Source organism: Salvelinus fontinalis, chromosome 7 (assembly GCF_029448725.1).
Source record: "Salvelinus fontinalis isolate EN_2023a chromosome 7, ASM2944872v1, whole genome shotgun sequence".
NCBI classification, from domain to species: Eukaryota; Metazoa; Chordata; class Actinopteri; order Salmoniformes; family Salmonidae; genus Salvelinus; species Salvelinus fontinalis.
This window is the reverse complement of record NC_074671.1, coordinates 45983491-45994226: the sequence shown is the minus strand read 5'-3', so window position 1 is coordinate 45994226 and position 10736 is coordinate 45983491. Positions and strand designations below refer to the sequence as shown.

At 41.3% G+C, this 10736-nt stretch overlaps 1 protein-coding gene across 1 annotated transcript in view; it reads left to right on the top strand.

Annotated features, from left to right (window-relative positions):
* Positions 1-1229: 1229 nt before the first annotated feature.
* LOC129859524 (alpha-1,6-mannosylglycoprotein 6-beta-N-acetylglucosaminyltransferase A-like) overlaps positions 1230-10736 on the top strand; it is a 110044-nt gene continuing 100537 nt past the window's right edge. Inside the window, exon 1 of the mRNA XM_055929386.1 lies at positions 1230-1437. The gene's annotated coding sequence lies outside the window, so the exon portion shown is untranslated. The remainder of the gene's footprint in view (positions 1438-10736) is intronic.

Below are 10736 nucleotides of genomic sequence, written 5' to 3'. Positions count from 1 at the left end.
TTATCTGTAATTTATACTTCCTTTGAAGATCGAGCGCTTTCATAATGCGGTCCACAGCCTAACAATTAGAATATCAATGTGATATGGATGGGTTGCTAATGTCTGGGCCTGGGGGACTGGTGTATTAGGGGAGCTTTGGGAATGCTCCCCACATTTTGTTTAACTAACCATCATCAAAATCAAAAATGTTAAGCAAATCTAAAATAATCTTGTAATAAACTAGTTTGAATATCAATGTGTCACTTGCTATGTATTAGATAAGAGAGTAGGCCAGGAATGTTGCTGTGTTTTGGCAGGAAAACATCAAATTTGTGTTTATTAATATAATATAATATATTGAACTCTTTTCACTGTTAATATTCTTAAGTGGGCAGAGCCAATCATGAATGTTGTTGTTTGTGATAGACTGCTATCAAATCATAATCATTCAAGTCAATGCACTAATTTAAAGGCTGGACAAGTAATCTACAAACCTATAGCCTATTATCAACCAGGTGAAGGTAAAGGGGGATTGGTGTGCCATTTCATATCCTGTTATTAAAAAACCTTTCCCTCACATGTTCAAATTCATGTCCCCATAATATTGGCATAATAAACTGTTCTGTGGATACCCTCTAGTGGGCCTCTCAGAACAACAGTTTTGATTTCTTTAAACTCTATCAGCCAAAATAGATGATCATTTCTGAATCAAGCAATGCACCCAATGTAGCACCCAGTGTAGCACCCAATGTAGCGCCCAGTGTGTGACAGAAGTGTGAAGTGAACGACGGTGACTAACGCTTACTTTCAGTATACAAAAGGCCAGCAGATGGCAGCAATCACTAAGCGTGTCTTTTTTCCTTTGTTCACCTTTTTAAGGGAGAATGGTGATTTTGTTGTCATATGACACTACGCAGCCTTGGGATTGGGCTGCTGTGTAGATTCAGCTACTTATAATGAACATATCATGAAAGCAAGAACTGAAAATAATATATCGTTTCAGTTATCATGGAATTATTGGCCACATAAATAGTTTATGCATATCGTTTTCCCCTATTTGTGATCTCTTTAGGTCCACAATTCCTTGCATGACACATGCAATTGGTACATAATCGCGTGTATGGTGTATGCGAAATATAAAATAAACATGGCTCTAAATATGAATAAAATTGCACCGATGTAACATGTAATACAATGTATGCTTATCATTTTCTCATAAGGGTAAATATTGCTCTCTTTTTTTCAAGGAGATGTCAACATTCAGAGGATCCCTAAATAGCCTTTGCGTTAGGACAAGGTGCTGGAAGTGGCAGAGCGAAAGAAAAGGCTCGAGCGGAAAATCATAGCAAGCTACAGTAACTGTCCATTCATACGGAGACTTGTAGCATCTGTTATCATATCAGTCTAAAACAAAACCTGAGCCCTTAAGTCAATTTGGAACACTCTACTATCCGAAAGGTAAGCTGTAATATGATTTCACAACATAGCATTTTCATTGCAGAGACGCAGTATTCTCCCAATCGTACTACGAGCGACTTGTTACTGCGGTTTGAAGTGCTGCTCAATGACGGAAAGATGACAAAAAAGCCAGACTCATACCTAGCTAGCAATTTCAGTTTGTTCGCGTTTCATGTCATATCTCTCGTTAACAGCCATTACAGTAATGTTATTGTTAGTTCCCTGAGTAGCAAGTTAGCTAGCTAACGTTAGTTGGCTAGCCGAGAAACTACTGCATGTGACAGCTAGCGCGAGCTAGTAAAGAATTGCATACCGCAGCACTGATAATCAATCTGACCTGCCATAACAATACAATGGTTAGCTTGTCAGTGAGTCAGCTAACATGGTTGTTTAAAACCGTTGAAATGCAAACATACTGGCTTCCTTGCTAGCCCTAAAAACATAGTGTCTAGTTATGAACAGGGCTACTTCCTTTCTTGCTAAAATTGTCTGTTGTCGATTATATCAGTGCGCGGTCAGACGAGAGTAGCTAGCTAGCCATGTTATAGGCTACCTGTCATTGACAGTTATTGCAGCAACAATAACAAACCAGCCAGTGCAGGTTTTGTTGTCAACAGATGTCTTTTGTTTCATGATGATACAGAATTATAGCTCTGGTTGCATTGATTTAATAATAGCTAACATTCTTTTGAATTCGATCCGTGGCTTGATATGATAGAAGGGACACTACTGGCTATGTCGCTACAATTGCTGTTTAAAATGTTTCTAGCTAGTTAGCTAGAGGTGTTAACCTTTTTTCCCCCTAATCGAATGAGTATGGATAATCTGTACGAATCTAAAATGCATGGCTCCGGTTGACACTGCATGGTATTGCCTCGTTTTAGGAGTTGTAGCTCCCACCTGTCATTAAAACAACAATCTATATCTCAATTTGTTATGTACAGCCTATATCTTTTGATGGTCTTTTGACTATCTATATTTGGATAATTTGCAGTCTTTAAAAAAAAAATTGTACATAAAGCAATGTTACATTTTCACATTTGTAGTTATATTGTAGTATCAATGAAAATATTTTGTGAACATGGTCAGATGTGAGGTGTCCTTTGTGGATAAGTATGAAAACACTTTCCACTATGAGAGCTAGCTCACTATGCGTTCCTAACTTCCTATAGTTCAGTGATTGGGTTGCTCAATACTGCCTTGGCTGCAATCCTCTGAGTAGATCTGAAAGAGTGCTTCTCTTACAACCCAGGAGATTTATTCAAACACCCAGAAATCCCCTTGGAAACAGTCCAGTGTACTCTGTAATTACAAACGTAGTCCACATTCTCTACAGTATACTCTAAGGAATGTGGCTCAGCTACAGGTAAAGTTATGGTTGGTGCCATGAAAACATAAAACATTCAGCTTTTGAGGTTTAGTATCTTCTATTGGAGGTTGGCTCTTTCTTATCCCCTTGTAATGAAGACGTTTGATTAAGATGGAGGGCAGACTGGCAGGTTTAATTGAGCTGATATTGGGTTTCTGATTCTGTTCACCTCACTGCTTAGCTTATTATCCTGACTATCAAACGGCCATTGGGACTGCAGTTAGCAGAGGTGAGCCGCTGGCTTCCTTGCCTTTTATAAAGAGCTCTGTCAAGTGCCTTCGCTGCAGCTCTTGGGGAGTATAAATCTGCTTGAAAGGAGCTTTGCTCCAGTGGCATGCTTTGCTGCTGGCAAGATAAATCGTTGGTACCCCATCATTGGGCAAGGCTGGAGGTGATGGAGGGATGGGACGGAGGTGGGATTGTTGATGGTTTCTCCCAGAGCTGCGGAACACTAAGTCTCTCTGATTAAAGGGGTCCTGCTCCTCACGGCCTGTACATAATACACACACACACACACCACTGCCCCCCCTCTTTGTGCCACCAACTCACTGTGGTCACTGTGTTCAGCTCGAACTGACTTAGGCTAACACCGCAGTATAGCCTAATACAATCACCTTCTGTTTAAATGGTTGGGAAAATCCAAAGCTTCAGATTTTTTTAAGCCTCTGGTTTTCCTTAAAAATGTCACATCACTAGAGAATTCTGTATTGAGACGTAAGCTAATATTCGCTTCGAACGTGTTAGTATTTGTAGAGGTATTGAAGATTGCCTCACCTTGGTGCTTGTTTTTGTATCAAAGAGATGAGCTGTTAATGATTCCTTTGAAGTGCAAGGTAGAGCTTGTAATTAGGCCTTTCATCACTTGATTGGGCTGTAGATTGAATCATATGTATCTCACTTTGTCAAGGCATATGGAAAAGCTTGGGCTGAATATACAGCAGTTGGTATTTTAACACTGGCTTGTATACTACACAACTTTCTATTAAAAGCAAATAGTTGCTTTGTTCAGCTTAGCTATGGAGGAACACAAATGGGAGCTTTTAACTTGGGACTGGATTTAATGCCTTCAATAGCACTGTTTATACCATATAAATAACCTAGTCATTCTACGTGGTCTTTGTTTATACAACATTGCAGATATCGCTCCGTCATTTCCTGGTTGCAAAAATTTGAATAGTTCCCCTAATTTCAGTTTATGTGACAAAACAAGCAACTATAATGTAGAGCTCTCAATCCCAACTCTTGCCCTCAAAGCCAGTTACACTGCTTTCTTCCATTGTTCGCCCCTAATCAGGGACTGATTTATACCTGGCACACCAGGTGGGTGCAATTAATTATCAGGTAGAACAGAAGGGTAAAAGTTGAATACCCCTAGTGTAGAGAATCATTGTACCATCTAAACCGCTGTGAAATATCTCTTCCCATAACTACAAATATTGCATTTTCCTCTGTTTTGAAAGTAAAAGACTCAAAAACTAGACTTAATAACGGGATGCATTGATATAGCGCACGTATAACAGATCTACCGCTTCTTAGACTTGCTTTCAATGACAATTACAGATCTATAACTCACATTTCTATGTGAATTTGGTTAGGTCACACAAAAAGTGATATATTGCAGCTTTAAGGAAGTCTACCTCCTGTGTTACAGGATGTGCTGCAGGACGGTTCAATACTTTATAGGTTTTCATGACATTCTGCTCCAGTCAAATGATTAATGTCCTAGCATCCATACTGAGATCTAATGACACCCGGGATAAAGTGCTCTTCTGTTTCTGCTTTGGTGGATTTCAAGCACAATCAGCAGACTAGGATATTAGCTGCTTTCTGAATCTCTGGGGATGAAGGGGGATGTATTGCTATGATTTAGTTAAATGGTCACTTGTTGCTACGCTCGTCCTGATTAGGTTATTCCTTACATACAGACAAACAGTCCTGTGGCTATTACAGATAATCTTTATATATAATTAACCTATCTTTCCAACGGCTGTGTTGGTTAAACTGATAGGCCTAACTTTTTGTAATCTGAAAGCCAAAAGTCCACAAACAAAGGTTCCTCTGCGAAAAATAAAGTCAGTCTCAATTGTAACTATGATCTTAATACATAATGAATTCATGTTTCTGAGTATTGTTTTCTTCATCACTGTTGTTTTTGAGATTTTTTTTAATTTTAATTTTACCGTTATTTTACCAGGTAAGTTGACTGAGAACACGTTCTCATTTGCAGCAACGACCTGGGGAATAGTTACAGGGGAGAGGAGGGGGATGAATGAGCCAATTGTAAACTGAGATGAGACACTTGCTTGGGAAAGCTTGACTGTGAAAATGAGTGCTTTACTGTACCTACTAGTCCTGACAGTTTTACTGCCGCTTGACCTGAACGGGTATTTGTGGGTTTGGGGTTAAGATGATCACTGTCTAATACAGTATCCCAATCAGTTTAACCGCTCGGCTCTCCATAGGCTTACAGGAGTGAGCAGCAGAGTCGGTCAAGAAACCAGGGCCCAAGCGGGTGTCTGAAATGTGCCTACCCTAGGAGAGCGGCCGAGAGGAAACCATGTTTGATTTACTGTGCGCTGCAGTGCAGTCAACTGCCTCTTTATTCAGAGGAGGTGAATTGAACAGAAACGCTCTGTTGGTACGCAACACACAGTAAGGGGTAAACAACCCACACAACTCTAATTCTGTGTTGGTGTGTAGGGTTGGGGCGATGTCAACCTTTGTCCTATTGTGATTATGTACCCATAAAACATTGATATACAATGCTATTGCCTCTAGTTTGAGGCAATAGCATCGTATATCACATTAGAGTGTCTAGTTTGAGAAACACACGCCTCACAAGTCCTCAACTGGCAGCTTCATTAAATAGTACTCGCAAAACACCAGCCTCAACGTCAACAGTGAAGAGGCGACTCTGCGATGCTGGCATTCTAGGCAGAGTTGCAAAGAAAAAGCCAGATCTCAGACGGGCCAATAAAAAGAAAAGGTAAGATGGGCAAAAGAACACAGACACTGTACCTCCTAGAAGGCCAGCATCCCGGGGTTGCCTCTTCACTGTTGACGTTGAGACTGGTGTTTTACGGGGACTATTTAATGAAGCTGCCAGTTGAGGACTTTTGAGGCGTCTGTTTCTCAAACTAGACACTCTAATGTACTTGTCCTCTTGCTCAGTTGTTCACCGGGGCCTCCCACTCTTTCTATTCTGGTTAGGGCCAGTTTGCGCTGTTCTGTGAAGGGAGTAGTACACAGGATTGTACAAAATGTTCAGTTTCTTGGCAAGCCTTCATTTCTCAGAACAAGAATAGACTGACGAGTTTCAGAAGAAAGCCTTTGTTTCTGGCCATTTTGAGCCTGTAATCGAACCCACGAATGCTGATGCTCCAGATACTCAACTAGTCTAAAGAAGGCCAGTTTTATTGTTTCTTTAATTAGCACAACAGTTTTCAGCTGTGCTAACATAATTGCAAAAGGGTTTTCTAATGATCAATTAGCCTTTTAAAATTATAAACTTGGATTAGCTAACACAATGTGCCATTGGAACACATGAGTGGTGGTTACTGATAATGGGCCTCCGTACGCCTATGTAGATATTCCATAAAAAAATCTGCCGTTTCCAGCTACAATAGTCATTTACAACATTAACAATGTCTACACTGTATGTCGGATCAATTTGATGTTATTTTAATGGACAACAAACAACAAGGACATTTCTAAGTGACCCTAAACTTTTGAACGGTAGTGTGTGTGTGTCCTGGACTGTGGTGCTGTGTTGAGCCAGGCATGGGCAAGAGGCCAGTGGCTGCCCGGTGGCAGGATGGTGGTGCCCACTCTGCTGGCAGGCTGTGGCCAGCAGCCCTGCCTGGCTGTGGCCAGCAGCCCTGCCTGGCTGGTGAGGTGACCTTCACAGATTGGTCATGGTGCTGCGCCCCCCTGCATCACGTGTGTGTAGTGCCAACCGCTTGAGAGCAGAGACTGCTGGGAAATGGTAGCTCAGCTAATGAAGGGGAGGTCAGGTGGGAACTGGAGCTTATTCAGTGTGGTACAATGATAAGCCTAGCACTTCGCAGGTAGAAATGCAGGCCTAATGACTAGAGCTGACGAATAGGCCTATGCCTTATTCTACATGACAGATACTCATGGCCGTTCTACACCAGTGTATTTCTATCTGAATGATCTGTAACTGCACTCTCTTTCTGAGGAAATGGAGATATTTCTCACTCGCCCTCTCACTCAGCACCACCGCTGTCATGTTAAGCTCAGCGTGGGTGTCCGGGAACAGCCAGTTTTGATTGTCTCACTGATCACGCTCAGTATTAAGTTACCCATCCCGTGCCATAGTGTTGCTGTTTTGTCTACAAAGGACACAATGCAGTTGCCTGGTTAAACCAGACTGAAGTTAAATACGCAGTGGCTTTTCTGGTCGTAGAGTTGTTTGCTACAACACCTTGCTGAAACAAGAAGCAGCAAAATTTCATAACTTTGTAAAAAGTTAACGTTACCGATGAAACAGACTCAACAGCACTTGTCATCTTTTTGAATGCCCGGTCATACTGTCTTCAGTCAGATGTTTGTTCCACAACACAAAATTATAAACTGGATAGTTTTTCCTCCTCTCGTCTCTCCTTATATTGGCTGTTAAATGTAAACCAGGCTTTCTTTTACTTTGCTGCTTTTGGGTAAAGTTTGTCGACTTTATTATGAAGTGTATACACTACCGGTCAACAGTTTTAGAACACCTACTCATTCAATGGTTTTTCTTTATTTTGACTATTTTCTACATTGTAGAATAATACTGAAGACGTATTCAGTCCATGTGTGTTCATAGTTTTGATGTCTTCACTATTATTATACAATGTGGAAAAAAGTAAAAATAAAGAAAAACCCTTGAATAGGTGTTCCGAAACTTTTGACAAGTAGTGTATTTAAAAATAATATATATATATTTTTTTTCATGACTGTCTATATCCATATTCATCAATTACACTATTATACTAAAACTGTCACATCCCTAGGCCTACAGTACATGATAAGATATTCTGTCCAAAGAATAAACTGATTCAATTGATATAAAGACTAGAGCCCGACTGATAAATCGGTTCCACAGAATAAATCGGCGATATTATGTACATAAAATACACATACAGTTGACTCAACTTGATGTCGGAAGTTTACATCAAGTTTACAGAGCTGGTGTAACTGAGTCAGGTTTGTAGGCCTCCTTGCTCGCACACGCTTTTTCAGTTCTGCCCACACATTTTCCTAGGATTGAGGTCAGGGCTTTGTGATGGCCACTCCAATACCTTTACTTTGTTTTCCTCAAGCCATTTTGCCACAACTTTGGAAGTATGCTTGGGGTCATTGTCCATTTGGAAGACCCATTTGCAACCAAGCTTTAACTTCCTGACTGATGTCTGGAGATGTTGCTTCAATATATCCACATAATTTTCCTTCCTCATGTAGCCATCTATTTTGTGAAGTGCACCAGACCCTCCTGCAGCAAAGCACCCCCACAACATGATGTTGCCACACCCGTGCTTCACAGTTGGTATGTTTTACTTTGGCTTGCAAGTCTCCCCCTTTTTCCTCCAAACACAACGATGGTCATTATGGCCAAACAGTAATTTTTTTGTTTCATCAGACCAGAGGACAAAATTTTAAAAAACTACGATCTTTGTCACCATGTGCAGTTGCAAACCATAGTCTGGCTTTTTTATGGTGGTTTTGGAGCAGTGGCTTCTTCCTTGCTGAGCGGCCTTTCAGGTAATGTCGAAATAGGACTCGTTTTACTGTGGCTATAGATACTTTTGTACCTGTTTCCGTCAGCATCTTCACAAGGTCCTTTGCTGTTGTTCTGGGATTGATTTGCACTTTTCGCACCAAAGTACCTTCATCTCTAGGAGACAGAACGCGTCTCTATCCTGAGCGGTATGACGGCTGCGTGGTCCCATGGTGTTTGCACAGATGAACGCGGTACCTTCATGTGTTTGGAAATTGCTCCCAAGAATGAACCAGGCTTGTGGAGGTCTATAATTTTTTTTCTTCGGTCTTTGCTGATTTCTTTTGATTTTCCCATGATGTCAAGCAAAGGGGCACTGAGTTTAAAGGTAGGCCTTGAAATACATCCACAGGTACACCTCCAATTGACTCAAATTATGTCAATAAGCCTATCAGAAGCTTCTAAAGCCATGACATAATTTTGGGGAATTTTCCAAGCTGTTTAAGGCACAGGTAACTTAGTGTATGTAATTGACCCACTTGAATTGTGATACAATGAATTATAAGTGAAATAATCTGTCTGTAAACAATTGTTGGGAAAATTACTTGTGTCATGCACACAGTAGATGTCCTAACCGACTTGCCAAACTATAGTTTTTTTAACAAGAAATGTGTGGAGTAGTTGAAAAATGAGTTTTAATGACTCCAACCTAAGTGTATGTAAACTTCCGACTTCAACTGTATGTCTGCTCATTTGCGGTCCACATTTATTTTTACATCATTCAGGCCTAGGTCACAACGTGAGAGATGGTAGTAAAGATGGTTTGACAGTGATTAGCTTGCCACAGCCAGCATATTTGAATAAGTAAATAATCAAAAGTACACTTCACCAAGCAAGCAGCCCTGTCCTCATCACATTCTTAACATTAGCTGGCTAGTTAGCCAGCAATGTATGCAAGGTAGCTAGATGTCTGTGCTACTTATGTGCTAACACTGGACTGGTGCCAAAGTGAACACTTGTCCTTGATACAAAAATAAGCCTGTTACTGTCTGGGTCTATTATGTTAGCTAGTGGGCTTAGTTAGTTTTCCGCAATCTGCAAAAAACAAGAGTTGGCACAGATCTGTCATTTAGGCCACGTGCTTGTATTTATGATGCGATAAGTAGATAACGCTTGCTAGCTAGCTATATTGGAACGTGTGACTAAAACCAGTGCGGTAAGCATTTGCCTGCATAATTGTTTTTAGTCATTAGCACATGCCATTTGCAGTTGAAATGTATAGCCAATACATTTTGTATTGAGAATCAGTGTAATGTTCATATGTTTTCTGTAAGAAATTATTGTTGTAAGGAACAGCTGGCTTATGGTCAGTGGATATCCTGTAAACTAGTGGTTCCCAACCTATTTCAGTTATTGTACCACCAATTGCATTTTACTCTGCCTGGAGTACCTCTGAAGTACCCCCTCATGTGCATTTTACCAGTAGGCCTATGGTCTCATGAGTCTTCTCAAGTACCCCCTGTGGATAGGCCAAGTACCCCCAGGGGTCCTGGTTGGGAACCACTGCTGTAAACCACAGATAAAATGTAAATTTTTATAATTAGTTAAGAAATAATATTATTTATTTATTTATTTATTTTAAATTTTCTCCCCTTTTCTCCCCAATTGTCGTGGTATCCAATCGCTAGTAATTACTATCTTGTCTCATCGCTACAACTCCCGTACGGGCTCGGGAGAGACGAAGGTCGAAAGCCATGCGTCCTCCGAAGCACAACCCAACCAAGCCGCACTGCTTCTTTAACACAGCGCGCCTCCAACCCGGAAGCCAGCCGCACCAATGTGTCGGAGGAAACACCGTGCACCTGGCCCCCTTGGTTAGCGTGCACTGCGCCCAGCCCGCCACAGGAGTCGCTGGAGCGCGATGAGACAAGGAAATCCCTACCGGCCAAACCCTCCCTAACCCGGATGACGCTGGCCCAATTGTGCGTCGCCCCACGGACCCCCCGGTCGCGGCCGGCTGCGACAGAGCATGGGGGCGAACCCAGAGACTCTGGTGGCGCAGTTAGCACTGCGATGCAGTGCCCTAGACCACTGCGCCACCCGGGAGGCCCCCAGAAATAATAATTTTGAATATCTTTTGGAGCACAATTTGTGTATTAAAAAAAAAAAAGGTCTGTTTTTCATTCCATTTCTAAAAAGCGATATATTGGCAGA